The sequence below is a fragment of the Mus pahari genome, chromosome 9, assembly GCF_900095145.1.
Source record: "Mus pahari chromosome 9, PAHARI_EIJ_v1.1, whole genome shotgun sequence".
In the NCBI taxonomy this organism is placed as follows: domain Eukaryota; kingdom Metazoa; phylum Chordata; class Mammalia; order Rodentia; family Muridae; genus Mus; species Mus pahari.
Window position 1 is genome coordinate 57,779,760 of NC_034598.1, and position 20,160 is coordinate 57,799,919.

The 20,160-nt window shown below is 44.0% G+C and overlaps 1 long non-coding RNA gene across 1 annotated transcript; it reads left to right on the forward strand.

Moving 5' to 3' along the window:
• The first annotated feature begins 650 nt into the window (after positions 1 to 650).
• On the forward strand, positions 651 to 7,329 carry LOC110327131. Its single transcript, XR_002380810.1, has 4 exons — positions 651 to 750; positions 1,198 to 1,723; positions 2,138 to 2,235; positions 5,717 to 7,329. It is a non-coding gene; the product is annotated as an uncharacterized LOC110327131 (long non-coding RNA).
• The last annotated feature ends 12,831 nt before the right edge of the window (positions 7,330 to 20,160 follow it).

The following is a 20,160-nucleotide window of genomic DNA, read 5'->3' on the forward strand; positions in this document are numbered from 1 at the left end:
AACCTTCCTCCTGAAGCAGATGGGAACAAACACAGAGACCCACAGGCAGACATTATGCAAAGAATACGAGACCTGGGAATACTCAGCCCTAAATGGGATATCTCCAGCAAGTCCCCTTCTTCGGGCCTTAGGGAACCCCGAGAAAGAAGAGGTAGAAAGAATGTGAGAGAGGGAGGGAGAGAAGACACCAAGGAAACAAGGCCCTCTAAATCACCAGAATCAACGCTTCCACGAACTCACAGAAACTGATACAGCATGCTCAGGGCCTGCGTGGCGCTGCAAGTCCTCTGCGTGCATAGTACAGCTTCCGGTTTCGTCTTTTTATGGGACTCCTGAGCGTGTGAACGAGTAGATTTCTGTGTCTTGCGTCCTCTCTTGGGTTCGTTTCCTGCTGCTTGTTTATTTTGTCTGTAATTTCAGTATGTCAGTTTATCTTTTATGTTATATTTTATTATTACCCCTTAGAAGCCTGCTTGTCTCCTAGTGAGAGACAGAAAGGGAGAGGATCCAGATGGGGGAGGAGATGGGGAGGAACTGGGAGGATTGGAGGGACAGGAAACTGTCATCAGGATATATTATGTGAGAATAAAAATCTATTTTCAATAAAAGGAAAAAAATAACAAAAAGAAAAAACCAAACCAAACCCCGGGAGGAGCAAACTTAACTAACTGCCCCAGCAGAACAGCAAGAGAGCATGGGTCCCTGTCAGAAATCACTGTTCAACTAGACCAGCCAGTTCTGACGCCCTTGGTAATCTCACCTTACCCTAATTACTCCAAGCCGGGGCGGTTGGGTTTCTGTTCCTTGGAGCCAAATGCATTGAACAGATACAGAAACATCTTCTTCCACGTCAAACTTCTTACAAGTGAGGAGCTAAAAATCCGGAGAGGCAGCCTGTTGTACAGGAAGTCTCACTGTCATGAGCCTGTGGGAATTCGTCAGCATTGCAAAGCAAGTTGCAGAAATGTTTTTCTGCTTGGGCTGGGCAGCGGAGCTATAGCAAAATTATGCCCAAGATTTCCTCTAAGAGGGGTTACCTTCATAGTGCTGTCTATAATCCCCAGACTTACGTTCCTTTCTAAAAAATAAAAACACAAAAGTCTGTTGTTTTGTTTTGTTTTTGGTGTGTGTAACATGATGTTTTGATATACGTGTAAACTATATGATGATAACTATCCCTCCCTTCTTATTTTTCAGTCAAGGGCCAGCCTAACTAGCCAGTTTCTCCACCTACCTCGGAGCTTCACGCTATCAGAACCAAAGCATCTATACAGCAGAAACCAGCAACCCAAGTTAGAACTGGATGCGAAAGTGCCAGGTCTCCATGGGATGAATGGTTTCCTCCTTGTGAATGCCTGGAGACCAGGAAGCTTCCAGAAGGCTGAAAACATCCCCGCTCACACAACCACTTTGCCTCCGACCTCTGCTTCAGTTTCCATGATTTTTGTCTCCTCCCAGAATCTTCTGACTCCTGCGGCTGTTTACCATATCCAGGCTAGACCACAGCAGCTGCAGCCAGTGAAGAGGACTGAGTAGTGACATAATGCCCCAGACCCTAAGTCTCAGGTGTCATTCTAAGACTTACCATCACTGTCACGGTCCTGCTGTGGCACCCGTCTCTCAGCTCTTTACTTCTTCCACGGTGTCTGGTGACATCGGAATTTTCTTTGAGGAAAATTGAAAAGAATCGATTGAACTCTCAGGCCCCAAACACAGATACTCCGTATGACAGTAAAATTAATCTAAGTCTCCGCACCATATCCATGCCAATGCAGTTCTCGGAGCGAACCTGCCTTCGGGAGAGGCTGACCTCTTTAGGAACCTACGGTTATTTGTATCATGTCTTTAAAGGCTTAGTGTTAATGGACTGGCAATTTTCATCTAAGAGAGCCCCCCCACTCCCCAGTTTGTAGCAATATGTTAAGAGAAAAAAAAAAGTATTCTTTCTAAGGTAGACAAACTAGACCAGCCACAGTCTACACTCTGTCTTAATTTCAAAGGCTTTGCTGAGTCTTCCTTGAAAGGCGCTGGTTGAATAAGAGCCCGATGATCAGGGCAAGTGACCATGCCAAGAGCCTTTCCAGCACAGGCAAGCTGTGCTAATGCTGTTCCTTGCCTCCTCTTCTCTTCCTGGCAGATGCTGATGGAGAAGAAGAGAAGGAGAGAAGAAGAAGAGAGAAGGAGAGGGATGTGCCCTGGAGACTCTCACCAGGAAACCGATCTCACCAGAGAAAGGTAACCCACTTACTGTGCTGGAGAGAAACTTCCCCGGGTGAAGACTCTTGCTACCTTTAGTGTCAGTGTAAAATAACAAAATTACCCTGCTTGATCATCACAAAGAAAAGGAAAGAACCATGGCCGGCCCCATCTCCATGGAATCCCTGGTAAGTTTCCTCTTATAAATATCCCCATGTATGAAACAACGATGCACACAGTATGTGCAAAACTAAATAACTAAAGCCGCGAGCAGCATGCTCTGACACACACGCCCACCCTTTCATAGGGTTCCTCAAGTTGTGGTCACCCCAAACCACACAATTATTTTTGTTGCTACTTTATAACTATTATTTTGCTACTGTTATGACTCGTGATGTGAATATCTGATATTTCCAATGGTCTTAGGCGACCCCTAGGAATCTCCTTTGTTGTAGTGCTGTGCTGAGCAGTATTATTTTCAATGAACAACGGAAGGGTTTCAGACTTTAAGAATTTAAGTAGTGGTTGTGTGAGTTACCCCTCACTGGGACAAGATGCCTGACATAAACAACTTATGAGAGGAAGGGCTTATTCGATTCAAGGTTTCAAGGGACTTCAGTCTTCTGTGGTTCGGGAGGAAACTGGAGCAGCTTGGACTGTGTCACCAAAACCATAGGACAGATCCCTTGTTCCCATTTCGGTCAAGCTGGTAGCAGGGGTGATATCCCTTCAGGAATCCGCCCCTCCCCTGAAATTCACCTCCATCAGCTAGCCATCACATCCTAAACATCCACTAACCTCTGAGAACAGCACTCACAGCCAGGTACGAAAGAACTTAAACATGTAAACCTGGGGGAGCGAATCAGTCACACCACCAGAAAGACAAGCAAGAGACCAGCACAATTATCATTCGCGGATTATTTGTCTACTTAGAAATATTTATTGAGCACATAGTACATAGCAAACATCTTAGGAGCCACAAGAAGGATAATTATCCCAAAGTTAAACAAATCACAGCCTGGACTGAGACACGATGTATTGGATTTTGATGGTCGCTTTCAGATGGGACTAAACAAGGAGGGTGCAGCCTCAGAGATTAGGTGCTTGGCATCCACTTGAACTTGAGGAGAACGTGTCAGAGCAACCCATCTGTGGGGAGACTTGGGGGCGTGAAGCATTTTAGCGTATTCACAGAGAAGCAGGGAGTTCAAACTTTGCAGAATGCTAGATTCCCCAGGAAGCTAGAAGAAAAGGAGACTGGGGCCAAAGCCCTTACCACAAGGACCCGGGAAACTGAATTTTATCCAAGACACCGACCGAACTGCTAATAGATAATCTAGAAAGGCAAGTAAAGTTTCCAATATACTATCCTTGTTGAAATAATTTTCATGCCTTTTTAAATTCCTGATACACATATTTCCATAATATCCATCAGGTGAGAGGCTTCTCTATGAAGGGAACGGAGGATCCCTCAGAAAGGCACATAAGAGCCAGAGAGATTTCATAGTGGGAGTGTTTACATGGTGGAAATGGGCCAACACACAAGTCAGGGTTTGTTTTTGCTTTTGTTCTCCCCCGGGTGCCTGCTGTTAAACATCTGTCAGCACACTACTGATCCCTACCCTGCCGAAGGAACCAGGAATCATTAAAAACACCCACAACTTAATTCCTTCCAGAGTCACTGACTTGGAAATAGGTCTTCTCCTAGCTGCCCTTCCCACCGCCCAAGTCCTAGGGCCTATTCCACTGCATCATACACTTCATCATACAGCTGCAAAGCTCAGAGACTCTTGTGCCCGGCCCTGGTGAGGACCAAGGCTTCGCCAGGTGAGTGTGGACACTTCATTTTAAGAATGTGCTTGCCACAGGTAAGCGGGACCAGGTGTGAACGGACTACAGCTCATCCCAGGCCTAAGAGGCCTGAGTTACTCTGACTCACCAGCAAACCAATCCAGCTTGTCCGGTCAGTTCACAGATTGCCTGACCGGCATTATGTCATAATTAGCTTTGGGGCCACTGAAGTCTCTTCTGACCATAGGAAGATCATTCTGATCATTCATGTCTTTTCCGAGGATCAAAGAGAGGAGTTGTTTGTTTATCTTTGCCATAAATGGTTGTGCTGGGTCAAAGTGAGAGACTAACTCTGTCTCCTCTCTGCCCCTTCTACTGCTAAGTGTCCATGATCTTGTTGTAGATGACGCCTGCACCCAATGAGCAGTGCCCAAAACAAGCAGTAGACTTTTGATCTGGCTGTATCAGCAGCCACACGGGAGTCACAGAGGCAGTGTGGAAGCACAGCTACACCATTTCTTCTCCTTGCTCTGGGGTAGGTGGAAGGGAGTATCTGCAATTGAGGTGATTAGCCCGAGCCTGGCTGAGAGTCTGCAGTTTGGGGAATGATGGTTATGTTATTGGCTCCTATTTAAAGGGAGAATGGGGTGAAGATTAAGTATTACAGCATCTTAACAGGGCTGAACATTTCACATCATGGCGTAAGAGTGTGGATAGCAGACAGAGCATTGGATGTGAGTGAAAGGGGTAAGGAGGGGCTGGGAGAGCAGAGGTTTGTGACACCATGTTCTGTGGGCAGGCAGATTAGCACTCCCACCAACAGGACTCACCAGAACCTACTGAATGGGCTTACAAAGGCAAATCAGCTTTGTTTCTGAGGGTGCTATCCTGAACCCGGGGTTCAGTTTCTTTATTAAAGATACCACCAAATAGGCCCCCTAGAGCAGTGGTTCTCAGCCTTCCTAATGGCTGTGACCCTTTAGCTCCTTGGGTTACAGTAATCACTCCAGTCACAAAATTTTCTTTTTTATTGGATATGTTATGTATTTATATTTCAAATGTTATCTCCTTTTCCAGGTTTCCCCTCCAGAACTCCCCTCTCCCCTCTCCCTGCTTCTATGAGGATGCTCCCTCTCCCACCCACTCTGGCATTCCCCTATACTGGGGCATTGAGCCTTCACAGAACCAAGGACCATTGATGCCCAACAAGGCCATCCTCTGCTACATATGCAGCTGTAGCCATGGGTCCCTCCATGCTTTGGTTGGTGGTTTAGTCCCTGGGAGCTCTGGGGGTTCTGATTGTTTGATATTGTTCTTCCTGTGGGGTTGCAAACCCCTTCAGCTCCTTCAGTCCTTTCTCTAACTCCTCCATTAGGGACCCTGTGCTCAGTCCAATGGTTGGCTGCAAGCATCTGCCTCTGTATTTGTCAGGCTCTGGCAGAGCTTCTCGGGCTCCTATAACAGGCTCCTGTCAGCAAGCACTTCTTGGCATCCGCAACAGTGTATAAAATTATTTTCATTGTTACTTCATAGCTGTGATTTTGCTACTGTTGTGGCAAATATCTGTGTTTTATGATGGTTTTAAGCCACCCCTGGGAAAAAGTAGTTTAAGCCCCTCTCCTTGCCCCTCCCACCCCCAAGAGGGCACGACCCACAGGCTGAGAACTTTCCCATCCCCTTCCTGTCACAGGCAAACTTGATTTTCTCAGAGAGACTCTCCTTGTTTCAGGATTTCTGGACATACCTGGATGGTTTCTTCCGATGAAGTGGAGAAAGAAAGATGGTAGGATTACTTGATTTTATTTTTAAGTAGCATTCTTGTTGCTAAGTCAAACATTCTTCTAGGTTTGTGGAGGACTGTGGGATTTCTGGGACGCAGGCCTTCGCACAGCTGAAGTCAGGAGAGTTTCTGACAAACGGACACAAGTTAATCACAGGCACCGTAATTCACTAACACCGAAATGTCTCATGAGAGAGGCAATTGAAGACTGTTGGATGGAATGAGAACCCTTGCTGTGGCTGAGACTTCTGTGTAGTGCTATGTATTTTACAGGATGTGTCCATTCACACAAATCAACTCACTTAACGGTACTGATGCTCAAAGCAAGCAAAGGCATTAGTTACTTTCATGTTTCTGTGACCCAAATCCCTGAGAGTACATATTTAGATCACAGTTTCAGACATGTTACTCCACTGTGACAGAGCAATTCACATCATGGTGGCCAGAGAACACTGAGCAAGACTCAGCTTCCATGAACATACCTCTCTGGTGGCGCCATTCCTCCAATAGGCCCCACCTCTCACCTTCACCATCATACTGGCAATCCACCATGAGGTGAATCCATTCATGAGTGCAAAACCCTTTCTATCTTGCCACATCTGACTGTGTTTTCACAGAGACCCCCAAGGTGTTGTTTGTCTGTTGCCTAGGTGCTTCTCATTTAATAAAGTTGATAATTCCCCCATAGTAGGTCCTCACAGGCTGCCAGTTACCATCTTGTCTCTGGTGCAGGCACTGCTCTGTCTCTGCTATTCCGTCTCCCTGCTAACCCAGGCTGAGGTCAGAGATGTGATATATTCAGCTCCCTCTGCCTTGGCGTCTCCAAGGGCAGCATGCAGAATGGAGAGCACCGACAACTGAAAAGTATTTTTAAACCAGTGTTGTGTCTGGAATCTCTGTCCAGTAAACACTTTTGGCTAGTCCATACCACCTCTCCTACACGGAGGGTGATTAAGCCATGGCATGTGTTCTTTTATCTTTATGTTTTAATATAACATGTACACTCTTTTGGAGCAATTGAAATGCTTCCAGAATAGAAAAATTCCTCTCGTTAATCTTAGAAAAGTTGCAAGGATTCTGATGGATCCATACCTTTAGAATGGAGCCTCTGTAAACCGCATCTTTTCTAAGTCATCCAAGCATCCTTGCTTAAAATGTGACCATCACTCGAATTGAGAAACTGCTTACATAGAAATAAAAGCAGGGCCATGTTGTCTCTAGTCATCTACCAACTTTTCTATGGTAGCAACCTAAAATTAATAGAAATACTTGTTGTTTTAATGAGTTACAACTTTTAGTAGTGGTCTTCCCCAAATAGAAAACATTATATAAAAAATAAAACTGAGGTAAATTTAGACATGACAAAGAAACCATCAGAATTCTTCTATTTAAGCACTTTCATTCTTATTTGGTTATTGAACAATAGAGACTTTTTAAAGATCCCTGCTTCTAGAAGAACTAAAATAAGCAGTATTTATATCTGTGTTTGCATATATCCTATATATGTGTTGTCTGATCTTTTACTAAAAGTTCATTTATCACTATAGAGGATAAGAAAAGTCAAAAGGTGAAGTTGTGTTGTTTGGCTTAAAGCATGAAGTGTTTTTTACGTTTTAAAAATATCAACGATGTAATAAAAAGCAGATTTTATTGTTTTTTGTTCCTCTATGGTTGAAAAATTATAGTTCAGGAATAAAAGAAATATTAAACAAGGACCACATTTTTATAATCTATGATGAAGGCCCAAGTGCTTTCCTACCTCCAAATTAATATATTGAAGCTCTAACTTGAATGTGCTGCTTTGAGATGGGACCCCAAGATGCAGAGTTAGATGAGGCTCTAAGAGTGAAAGCTGTGGATTGATGAGCTACAGGTGCACCTGTAGGAAGAGACAATGAAGCATCGATGTCTGCTGTGTGTGCACACAAAGTGAAGGCAGCTGGATGCCCACAGCCAGAGCAAGCCCTCACCAGAAACCAACCCTTGCTGGTACTTGCCAGCACTTGCGCGTACTTCGGTCTTGTGCTTAAATCTCTGGAAACATGAGAAAATAAATCTCTGCCGTGTAAGCGCCCAGTGTATGGTATTCGTTATCGTCACCTGAACCAACTATTGTGTCTGCCAAAGGAAGACAGATACATCCAACTGCGAGGAAACAATGGTCACCGAATTATCATTAAACTTAAATGGAGTCAGAGTGGAATGCCCCCTTGAAAACCTACACATTATATATTTTGGTATTTATCTTATCATTTCGCTTTGCTTCTGGCCCTGGGCCATTCTTGGGTAGGCGATCATTGTCTAAATGTACACAGCTTCATCTTTCCACAAATTAAGTCATGATGCAGACCCATTGGAAATAATCAAGCCTACTGTCGAAGAATGGCGGGGAAAGGGAAGGGCATCTTTGCTGCTGTGAGACCTGGTACCCAGGTTGCAGCCTTCGTGTTAATATTTAAGTTCCTGGGGATGTTAAAGGGGATGCTGGCTGCGAGTCCTCTCGTGCTTCTTTCAGGACATTATGACAGCATTCTTGAAACAGCTAGGGCCAGCCTGGGGTATGCTAGTTAGTTTGTCATTGTGTGAGAGAATGACATTGTGTGAGAGAAAATGGCTGAGAGAAATAGCTAAAGAAGTAAGGCTATGTTTTGCCTCACAGGCTTCATTCAGTCCCTGTCATTGGCCATTGATTTTAGCTCTGTGACAAGGCAGAGCTATTATCCATAAGGGGAAAGAAAAGTTGCTCACTTTATGGTATTTGGGAAGCGTGGGGAAGGGGGCCGGGAAGAAGGAAGGTCAGGGGAAGACATAAGCTACCCTTCTACCCCACACTCAGTGTATAAACCATCCATGACGTAGCCCACTATGGTGGCTAGCACCCTCCTAATCCAGTCACCCCCCCCCCAATACAGCCATCAGCTATGGGCCAAATCTTCAAAACTGGAGCCTACTGGCCACCTAAACCATAATAAGGGAGGCTGGGTGAGGAGGATTTTTGTTGACTCCACCAAAGGAAGGGAATTGGGCTCATTCAAAGCCCTGAAATACTAGAACCAGCTCTTACAGAAGCATAGCCCCTAGCATCTCTCTACCATCAAGGACCTGGTCCAGAGACTTCTCTGACTGCCCAAGTCGATTTTATACAGTAGCAATCTATTAGAGCCAGTACGTGCCAGAAAGAAGCTATGACACACTACAGCATAAATGTCTAATCTCTTATTGTGCCCAGAGGTCAGCTGAGTTCACATTAGACTAAGCATGTCCTTGGGGTCATTTGATATTGAAAGGGAAAGAACAGTGAGATACTACTGAGTGACAACATGGACCCCATGATGCAGCTGGTGTTTAAGCTTAATTCAGGAAGTATCATAACTAAGCATCTTTACACGCCATCTACAAGTGTGATTGCCTGCCATGCACAGCCATGGAAGCATGAATATACATGGTGGTGGGTGTAGGTGTTCTTCAGATGCTGTGGTTAGAAAAAGAATCAGGGTCTTTTTTTATTATTATTGTCAAAGCCATTGATGAAGGATTTCCCTCCTAAGGGGTTAACACGCAGCTGAACACAAACCTCACTGAGACCAAACACCGCAGAGCTTGTGTCGGTGCTGGATGGACTCCAGACACTTCTGAACTGCACTCGAAAGCTGCTGCCTTTGCAAATGAAATCATTGAGAATAAGGCATAGGGCTAATTCTTCAAAAGAATAGATTCATAATTCTATTCTCCATTTATGAATCCGTGCAGATGAAGCAGCTAATGGAGACGACAGTCCGGTGAAGAGCCAGCTATGAAATGAAGGCACTAATGGGCCACTTTCATGGTCTCAAGTAAGATTTCTTTAAGATGAAAATCAATTGCTTTCTGCCATTAAATGCTTTGAACTAGGTTTGGGGTCCCCCCCTCACCTTTGTGAACACAGCAGTAGTTTCGGATTCTACCATAATTTCAGATGGAAGATCTGGTGCTTTAACTGCCATGACTGTTAACCCTGTGTCCTAATATTGCTCCCTCCCAGATCTCCCACCACAAGTGAGCCATTTTAAGAGTTCATTGACTGATTCATGTCTGTTCTCATGTCCCTATGATTCCCCAGCATTTGTGTGCAATCAATCCCATAATACTCTAAAGAGCCAATTAAAGAGCCATGTGTGGATTTGAATCACTACCCTGTGAGTGCTCTTGTAAAACCCCGGTGCTTGTATTTCCTATGCCTTCACGGATCAAGCCTGCACACGTATTATCTCAAACAAAACAAAACCTCGTGGTATTGAGATTGCTGTTCATGTCACTGCAGTGGGGGATACCCACTTGCCTCTTAAAATCGCCTCTATAACTGTACAAAGGAAGAGGTTTCACATTGCCATGCACAATTAGATTATACTCGTCCTCTTTGTTATCCTTTGATCTGATTTTTTGTTACTGCTATTGATTCGATTTTCTTTTTGTTCTTTCCTTTCTTTCTTTTTTCTTTTTTTTTCTTTAAGATTTATTTTATTTTATATATGAGTACACTGTTTGTGTCTTCAGACATACCCAAAGAGGGCATCAGAGCCCATTATAGATGGTTGTGAGCCACCATGTGGTTGCTAGGAATTGAACTCAGGATCTCTGGTAGAGCAGTCAGTGCTCTTAACTACTGAGTCATCTCTCAAATTTTCTGCACTTTGGAGACAAGAAGGCACATAGAGAATATTCATCTATTTCTGCCCTGAATTGTTGGAGCAAGCCATCTTGTTGCACAAACATAGTATGTTGGATACATAGGAGTTCTTATGATAAAAGGTTTTTTTTTTTTTTTAAAAAAAAACTATTAAACTATTATTTCTTTTTTGCTCACATGTAGGGCATCTTTGAGTAGTAGGTTAATACTGCAACCCTCAGTTTGGCCACCTCTCTTTAAATACAAACTCTAGCTCTTTTCCTGGATGTATTAAATTAGTCATTTTGCATCTCATGTGAAAGGGCCCACTTTTGCACACTGAAATCTTACTTGATACCTACAGTGGGCACGGGGAAAAAAAACACTACAGACTCTTTCCACTAAAAGATGCATGATTAAAATAAAGAACAAGCAACAGAGACAAACTTTTCTGCTCCCCCTGAAATCTGTCTCCTAAACACCCTTCATCTTTGAGTTTGTGATGATGGTAAAGTGCTCTGTAGTCATAGATTTGGGCTCAGAAATCATTCTGAGTTCTAAAAAGCCAAATGTATACAGTTAACTGTTGGCCTGTTTACAACAGTCTCATTTCTGACTGGCAATTAGCCCTGCAGAATGTTTTCAGCATTCAGAGAGACAAAATTTTAATGAAGAACATTTAAGAAAAAAATCCTTATGCACTATATCAGTTTTTTTTTTAAGATCTTTTTTCATGTATATGTGGACATGCCTGAGTCTAAGTGTATGCACCATGTGCATACAGAAGAGTGTGTCAAACCTCCTGAAGCTAGATTGTGAGATAACTAATGTGGATGCCAGGAACTAAACCCGAGTCCTCTACAATAGCATAAAGCGCTCATGGCCACTGAGCCATCACTCCAGGCCCCCAGTTGTTTTAATATTATCCTCCCGATGAAATTTACTTTGTGTATCTCAGTTAATAATGAAGTGGGGATTTTAAAAATTGTGTATTGTGGGCATGTATGACATATGTGAGTGGTGTGTGTATGGTGTATGTGTATGTGATGTGTGGCGTGCATGTGTGGTGTATATGTATGTGTGATGCGTATGTGTATGGTGTGTGTGTAGAGATCAGAGGACAACTTTTGGCATTGGTTCTTGTAGTACTTTGTTGTTTTTTGCATACGTACAGACAGACAGACAGACATACACAAACACAGACACACACACACACAAATGCACACAAACTACCCAAGGATTTCTGCAGATTCTCCTTTCTCTTCCTCTCCTCTTGCTGTGGGCCACTGAGGTTACAGTGCTTGGCTGTGTCTGTCTTTACATGTGAGTCAGAGTGCCAAAGCATTTACTTGAGTTCACGTCTAGCTCCAGAACAACAGAGCAGGGCGGTGCCATCTCACTGTTATCATCTCTCAGGTAAGGAAACAAAGACAGAGAGAATGCAGGCTGTAACATCGTCAGTGACAGAGTCAGGCCTGTGGCAAGACATCAGGGGCTTAGCTTCTTTCTCCAACGGGACTTCCCATGGATGACGTGGCATGGAGGGAAGCGAGAAGCACAGGGAGCGAGGAGACTATCACTTTCACATACTGCCTGCCATTTACAAGAAAACACCACCTCCATTTCCCCCTGGATACTCTGTTACTGTCCCTAAGCTCTGTCCCAACAGGCTCTGAAGTATTTTGATCAGAAAGCCATACCCAAAGATGATTAGTTAAATCTGCCAAGGTCTAGAGATAATACTATTTGCATGCATACCCAGTGAGTTGATTATGCAGCATAAGGTATTAGAAACTGTTATTAGTGAAAAAGGTTGTGTTTATAGTTGTCTCTTGAATGATTTGTAGGGGAAACTCCCTCCCTTGCATGAATAAGGTATGGGAATCTGGACCGCCTTTGATACAGAGCTTAGGTCTAGACTGCCAGTCGGCCCCAGGCCCTCCATTCACCCACTCAGTGGAGGGCTTTGTTGCCTGATACATCTGACTGATCCTGCCAATCAACTGTGCATTACGTTTACTTAAGGGAGCTATCCCCAAGCAAAGTGCTTGTCCTCACACGACAAAGAATCATGATCTCACCAAGCTATTCAGAGCTTGCTGGGTGGTCTAGGCCAATAATCCTAGCTACACCACAGGCTAAGGGGATAAGATCACGTGTACAAGATCTTCCTAAGTTACAAAAAGAGTTCAAGGCCAGCCTGGACAACATAGACACACACACACACACACACACNCACACACACACACACGTACTCTCTCTGTCTCTCTAATATCTATCTATCTATCTATCTATCTATCTATCTATCTATCTATCTATCTATCTATCTATCTCTACATACCGATATCTATATCTAGTCTTTGGAAATAGGTCAGTGATAGAGTGTTTATATTGCGAATACGAAATCCTAGGTTCAATCCTCAGAGGGAAGGAAGGAGAGAATGAGAAGGGAAGGAGGGAGAGAGAGAGGGAGGGAGAGGGGAAGAGAGATATGAAGAGACAGAGATAGAGACAGAGAAATAAAAATAAGGACAAGATTATAGGATCGAGTATGATTTACATGTCAGGATCTAGTCTGAAAATTGCTGGTGGGAAGGCTGCAGAGGGTAGGAATTTGTCTCCACCCCCTCCCTCCTCGCTTTCTGAGCTACCGAGTAACACACTGTAAGTTGATTAAGGTTGCTTATGGTGTTTTATAAAGCCAACCATCTTCTACTGCCTGAGATAATTAAAAGTATCTAGGATTTTTAAACGTTCCTTTTAGCTAATCACAATGAAATATTTGAAGAATTATCCGTCACATTATGCCATTTCCCTCTGGCTGAAACCCTCTTGATGTGCACAGGCTCCCCACGTTGATTATGTATGGGGAAACTTTTATGCATCATGTGACCTGCAAGCAGGAACACTGGTGTGAGACACCACGCCCAGTGTAAGTATTCAGTATTGGCCAAGTGAACATAAACACTGTGTGACAGTGATAAGCTGGGAGGGGGGGGGGCGGTCCAGGACACAATTAACAAAGATCTGCTGAGTACCAGGCACTCTGGTGCCCCTGACTTTGAAAAGAATATCTACTGGTCACCAGGAGAAAGGCCTGAGGCAAGCTCTTCCCATCCAGTCACTCGGAACAGCTATGTTAGCCAAAAACATGTCATCAAATATACTTCGCTATCTGCGTGCTGATGTTCGTATCTTGCTTTGCAGGATTTTTTGTTTTTTAATTTCTTTTTCTACCCAGCTGGGAGGAAAGGGAAAAGCAAAACTGAGAGGGGTAAGTTGTTGAGAACAGAAAATGCTGAGCAAAGAAATTGCTCCTGAGATCCCGTGTTGCAGAACTAGTCCCGGAGTGTTAGTATTCAGAGACAACAGAAACATCAGCAGTGACTAGGACACGGGGACACTGCCTTCATGAATGGATTAATCCTGCTCAGTAGAGCTTGGGCTAGTTTCCCCAGAAGTGAGTTTCTACACGGTGAGGCTGCCCCTTGAATTTGCTTTTCCAACATGGTTCAGCACACATGTGCCCCCATCAAGAGCCATGCATAGTGTGGTCTTGGATTTCTAGCCTTCAGATCTGAGAATGAAAATGAACCAATATAGCTATTGATTTTCTAACTCAAATTAGTGTTTAAAAATAATTGAAAATAATATTGTTCCATCATTACGTCTATATGTCAGCAGATGGGATCCCATAACCATACAACATTGATGAGTGCTCTGTTGGGGACCACGGGTCATAAGATTATATTTTCACCATCACACAAAGCTCTGCTAGGTAATCATGGTTTACAACTCACTCCCTAGATGTCCTGATTTAAGAAGCAAAGCCAATCCTGTTCTTCCCATTGTTAATCTGTGTATATGAGTCTTGTAAGTGAGCAACTGGGATCAAAACTTATTTTTTTTTATTTTGGGTTCTTGGTGGGATCTACCCAGAGCATCTTTGAAACCAACAACACTGCCTTATCCCACCATACAATAGTTACCAAGCAGAAGATGGTGGAGTATAGCAACAGCTCTGGTAGCTCCAATTCCAACTCCTGGCTAGCAGAAACTCTAGATCCTAAGTCAGTTCTATGTCAAGTCTTCAGCTCCAGCTCATCGGCTATTGAATTCTCTCATCAAGATGCCCAGCATTGTCTACGTGGCATATTCTTCCAAAGGTACAAGTACCAAATGAATCATTGGTGACAACTCTTCCTGTTAAACATATAGAATCTGTTGATTCTTAGAACCATTAAATTAAAACATATTAAAGTTGTCCATGCACCTGAGTGAATAGGAGTTTTCCACCCCCTGATTCTCGTTAAAATTCACCCTTTGTCTTAATCGTCTGGGTGACTAACACCTTAGTGATGTTTTTCCATCATCTATTTTGGTATAAAACATATCAACACTGTCTTGACAAAATCTGTGAATAAAAATACCGAGTTCAACTGTTGGAGAATGGAGGTAGTCTTATATGCAGCCAGGTTAGGTTTTGTTATCAAAGGTGCCAACTATCAATAATTTAACTCTACATCTTCATCTGGAGGCTACTAGGAGAAAACTGGTTTCTAGGCAGCTAGGATGAGGGTCTTAAAGCCCACACTGACACACCTACTCCAACAAGGCCACTCCTACTCCAACAAGGCCACTCCTACTCCAACAAGACCACTCCTACTCCAACAATGCCACACCTACTCCAACAAAGCCACTCCTACTCCAACAAGGCCACTCCTACTCCAACAAGGCCACACCTACTCCAACAAAGCCACTCCTACTCCAACAAGGCCACACCTACTCCAACAAGACTACAACTCCTATTGATGCCACTCCCTGGGCCAAGCATATACAAAAGGTCCCAAGTTCCAAATCCTATACATACCTTTTACAGTTACCATAGTGTGAGTTCCTTGAAAGAAAACAATTCTCCCCTTTTGTTTCCTGCTGTGTTTCTAACACCCAGCTAAATGCTGGTAAATGCAGACTCTTTATAAACACTTAGTGAGTAGATACAACCTTGAACGGAGGATGGCTCTGCAGTCTTTACCACAGGCTTCTAGCAGCCTCTTCCCTCCAGGCTCTTTCTACTGTAACTTAGCCAAGGGTGGCTATGTTGAGTGACACCTGTTTCCCCTGACTCAGAGACACACAGCTAACCTGCAGTTCCCAGCTTCCATTGCAGTTAGGTTTGGCTATGTGACTGAGTTCTTGCCAATGTAGTATATGTACACAGTAGACAGGCATGTCCCTTCATATCTGCCCCCCCCCAAGAATTCCATGTGACCTTCCTCAAAATGCCCTTCACTTATTAAGGAGTTACAGTGGCACTGTTAATAAACTGAGAACCCTTGACAATGGCTGCCCCACATCATGGAAAAATGACTCAGTTTACAGATTTGTTTGTTTACTCTATCTGCCATACCAAAGCGCCGTGAACTGAGTCTAAACAGCAGAAACACCTCATGGGGCTAAGGGCTAGAAACCTAACTGAAGGCCTGGAAGGGTTGGATCCTGGGGGCAAGGAAGGAAGGATACATTCCAGGCTTCCTGGCATCTCTCTTCGTTTGTGTGGCTTTCCTCTGTATGTAATCTCTCTGTATTGGCAGTGTGCAGTTTTACGAGGAAAAGAAATCTAATAGGATTAAATGCCTCTCCCTGCCCCCTTCAATACAACCTCTTCTGAACTAACTAACATTTCTGTTTCGAAAAAGCTTTTGTTTTAAGGTGCTGAGGCCTTCAGACCACAATGTATGAATTTTGTAATCCATAACAGAATACACAGAATGTTACATATTAAAGAATGATGTCTGTGTCAGAGTTTGTACAAGGCACTTGCATGCTAAGTCACTGAAAAGGAGGGGTTTGCTTTTCAGAGTGGCCAGAGTCTCTCTCACTGTCACCGAGATCCTCGTCTGGTGACAGTGAAGTTAGCCATGACGCTCTAGGGGCAATCAACTACCTGGACACTGCAGGCTTGGAAATGTAGACTTTGATTAGCTTTCAAACTTTCCCTCAGCCTCCAAATATGAAATTCTGTTTAAATTCTACAATTTGATGGCTACAGTGGGTAGGACCATTGTTGACAGAAGGTCACCCTCAGTCAAGTGGTGGCAAAAAAAAAAAAAAAAAGGACTGAAATTGGAGCCTATAGTTCTGACAATGTTCTTAAGAAGCAGTGTGGGTCTTAGTTAAAATTGCCTGAGCTCTTGTTGAGTAGTTGGTAGAAGAAAATATTCTCCCCTGAATTATGAAGATCAATGTCTTCTTAATTAGCATAAGGTCAACCTGAAGCAAGTATCAATGAATCATTTTGTAAACAATTGTTAAGAGGCTGAGATCTTATCTGGAAACTGAGACCTCGCTCTTCTGCATTGCTATTCAGTGTCAAAGGACACAGGATGTGGCTGTCACACCTGTAAAATAAGCCTATGGGTGACACTTGAAGGAATGGCCTGAAGAGGAAGAAGGATGGGTGTCCTGAGGTCTCTGAAGGGCACCTGAGGATTTCAACCCAATAAGAAGAAATCTGTCACTCAGAGCTTCCCAAGGGCAGACATCACCTAGAGGGGACACACTTTCTCTACTGCTTATGATGGACTGACACGACCACTGCTGTGGATGGAAGGGCTGTCCTGTGAATACGTCGCGCGCTTGGCCAAGTTCACCATGCTTTGCATATCTTTCTCCCTTAGCAGCTAACAGAGATGCTACCCGTCTGGCCTCTGTGCTCAACCACAGTTTGCTTGGTGCCTCCACTTCCTCCTCCCGTCTCCTTGCACCCTTCAGGCCTCTTCTGAATGACACTGAACCACTGAACCACGGCCCGTGTGGAATACTCCCCCACCCCTACTCTAGTTCCCTGGCCTGACTGCACAGGGCTCTGCCTAGACTCTGTCCTTCCCTGTGTCTGCTTCCCGTGGGGAGCTGGCTAAGGGCACCAAGCCCCTCCACCCCAGCCTCGCTTGCAGCTGATCATTCCTTTGCCATGCAGGACAAGAACAGAAGCTGCCGGGAAGACGATGCCATCTGGATCCACTTCCAGTTGCATCCTTAATTGCTCCGCAAATGGTGGAAGGAACTAATTTTAGCATTTCGATCATTAAACAGCTCACCATTTAGCAGCATGAACGAGCCTCACTTAATCTGGGTTGGGAGCCTCTTTCTGCCCTTTCCTAGCTATTTGAACTTTGTAAAGGTTAGTTATCCTCCACTCTGAGCTTTCAAGATCCTGGGAAAGAGGCACTTACAGCATCATTGTGTGGACTGGATGACACAGCCTAGAGGAAATAGTCACACACACACACACACACACACACAGAGAGAGAGAGAGAGAGAGAGAGAGAGAGAGAGAGAGAGAGAGAGAGAGGAAAGAGTGAGTGTTGACATCATTAACGGGGGTCAGCATTAGCTTTTAACTTTTATACTGTGGCTAGAGCTCTCCCTGAGGAGGACAGGACTAAGTGCTCTTTCTATAGCCACACACAGCACAGCAACCTCCTGGTCAGTTCAAAAGCTCATAGGTGACAATAGTCACACCAGGCCACAGTGGAGCTGAAAACTTCCTGTTGCCTCGGGCACATTTCTTGTGTTGCTGCTGGTGTGGAGAACACATACTATGGACAGTGCAGAGTACATGGAAGTGAAGTCAGCTATTCCAATGTTTTCGTGCTTATTAGATGACTGTTGTTACTGTTGCTTTAGGGCAGTGATTCTCAACCTGTGGCTCGCGACCTTTTAGGGGGTTGGATATCAGATATCATGCATATGTCATACTTACATTAAGTAGCAAAATTACAGTTTTGAAGCACCAATGAGATAATTTTATGGTTGGGGTCACCACAACATGAGGAACCTTATTAAAGGATAACAGCATTAGGAAAGTTGAGAACCGCTGGGTTAGAAATTGCTTCTTCCATGTATTTAAAAAGGCATATTGTACAAGAGTAGACTGTGTTATGCCCACAGGAGCCTCATGCATCTTCTTTTTAACATCTCCTAGGACTGCCAAATGATTGGGCTTTAACCATCTAGGTGTGTATAAGTATACGCTCCATGATGTTAGCACATGACGAGGGAGCCTAAGGAGGGAACACAATGGTGGTCGAGCCTAAGGACACGTTTCTCAGACGATCCCCATCATTAAATAAGGCACAGCTGTGTTGAGGACTAACTTGGTCACACTATTCCAATGATGTGGTAACAGTGAATGACTGTCCTTACTCACTGGTTAGCACTCATAAAGTGTATAGCACAGTGAGTGAACTCTGGTGCCCACTACAGAGGTTAGTGAAGTATGTTGGGTCAGTATTGACTCACCAGCATTCTAACAAATAGCCTATTAGGGCTACTGAGATGGCCCGGAGAGTAATGCACATGCCACTCAATCTGATGATGCAATCTCATAGTGGAAAAAGAGAATCAAGTCCTGAAAGTTGTCCTTTAACTGCCACAGAGGCACTGTGGTGCATGTGTGCCTGTGCACATGTGTGCATGCTTGCATGCGTATACACACAATGCATGCACACACATATACAAACATACATATATATACACACATGCACATGTACACACACATGCACACACATGTGAACATACATGCACACACATACATACACACGTGTACACACATACACACATGTGAACACACATGCACACATATACATACACATGTGTACACACATGCACACACATGTGAACACACATGCACACATATACAAACACACATATGCACACACATGTGAACACATATGCACACACACATATACAAACACATATACACATACATGCACATACACAGTACATACACATACACATACACACGCTAAAAGCCATCTTTACAAATAATACTTATCATGATTAATAACTGTTGAAACATCTCCAACTAACAGGAACTATCTTTCATTCATCCAGAATTTATTGGTGGGTTACTGACCTCGGTGTTAGTGCTGGATTCCAGATATGGTGGAACTTTCCTTTTGGGAGAGTCAAATTTCATTACGAAGGCAAGAGGCATCCTCGGGAACTGGGTAACACTGAAAAACTATGCTGGAGAACTTACATACAGGACACAAAGTCTGAACTGTAGATGTCTAGAGAACAGAATGCACTCCCTTCCCACAAACCCAGAAGCTTTAACTATCTGATCACCAGGCTTCTGCTAGAAAAATCTATATTTTTGTTTTGTTCTTTTAACCAGCTTTGAGATGGGTTCAGTCACTTTCTCAGCAACCAGTATTTTCTTTTCATTCCAAAGTAACAATAACTGACACTACAACTTGGCGTGCAGCAGACGCTGGCCTTGAACTCTTGGCCCTGCTGTCTCTACCTCCCCAAGTGCCAGAATCACAGGAGTGTACCACCCACCACACACAGCTTCCCTCTTGAAGAGAGCAAGAGGAACAGTAGTCTGAGCTAGCCCCAGTGCGGAGCTGGATGCTGTCTGCCCACCAAGCAGGGGAAACGGGCAAATATCGATCATTGAGGCAACCGTGGGAGGGCCATTCAGCTGGCTGCCAGCCAGGAGAATATCAGCACAGGCTCCGTGCAGGGTTCAGACAAGAAAAATGGCTTCGCTTTAGATCAGTTGGAAATAGCAGCACACTTAGGTGTGCATATGCATTTCGATTTATTTTGGTTTCTCTGCAAATCGTTTGTGATCTTATAGAGAACTTACAGTACATTTCCCATCCTGGGAGAATGCCATGGTGGTTCTGCACAAGATCTGAATGCTGATTCTCATGGACTTTACATAAGTGACTCA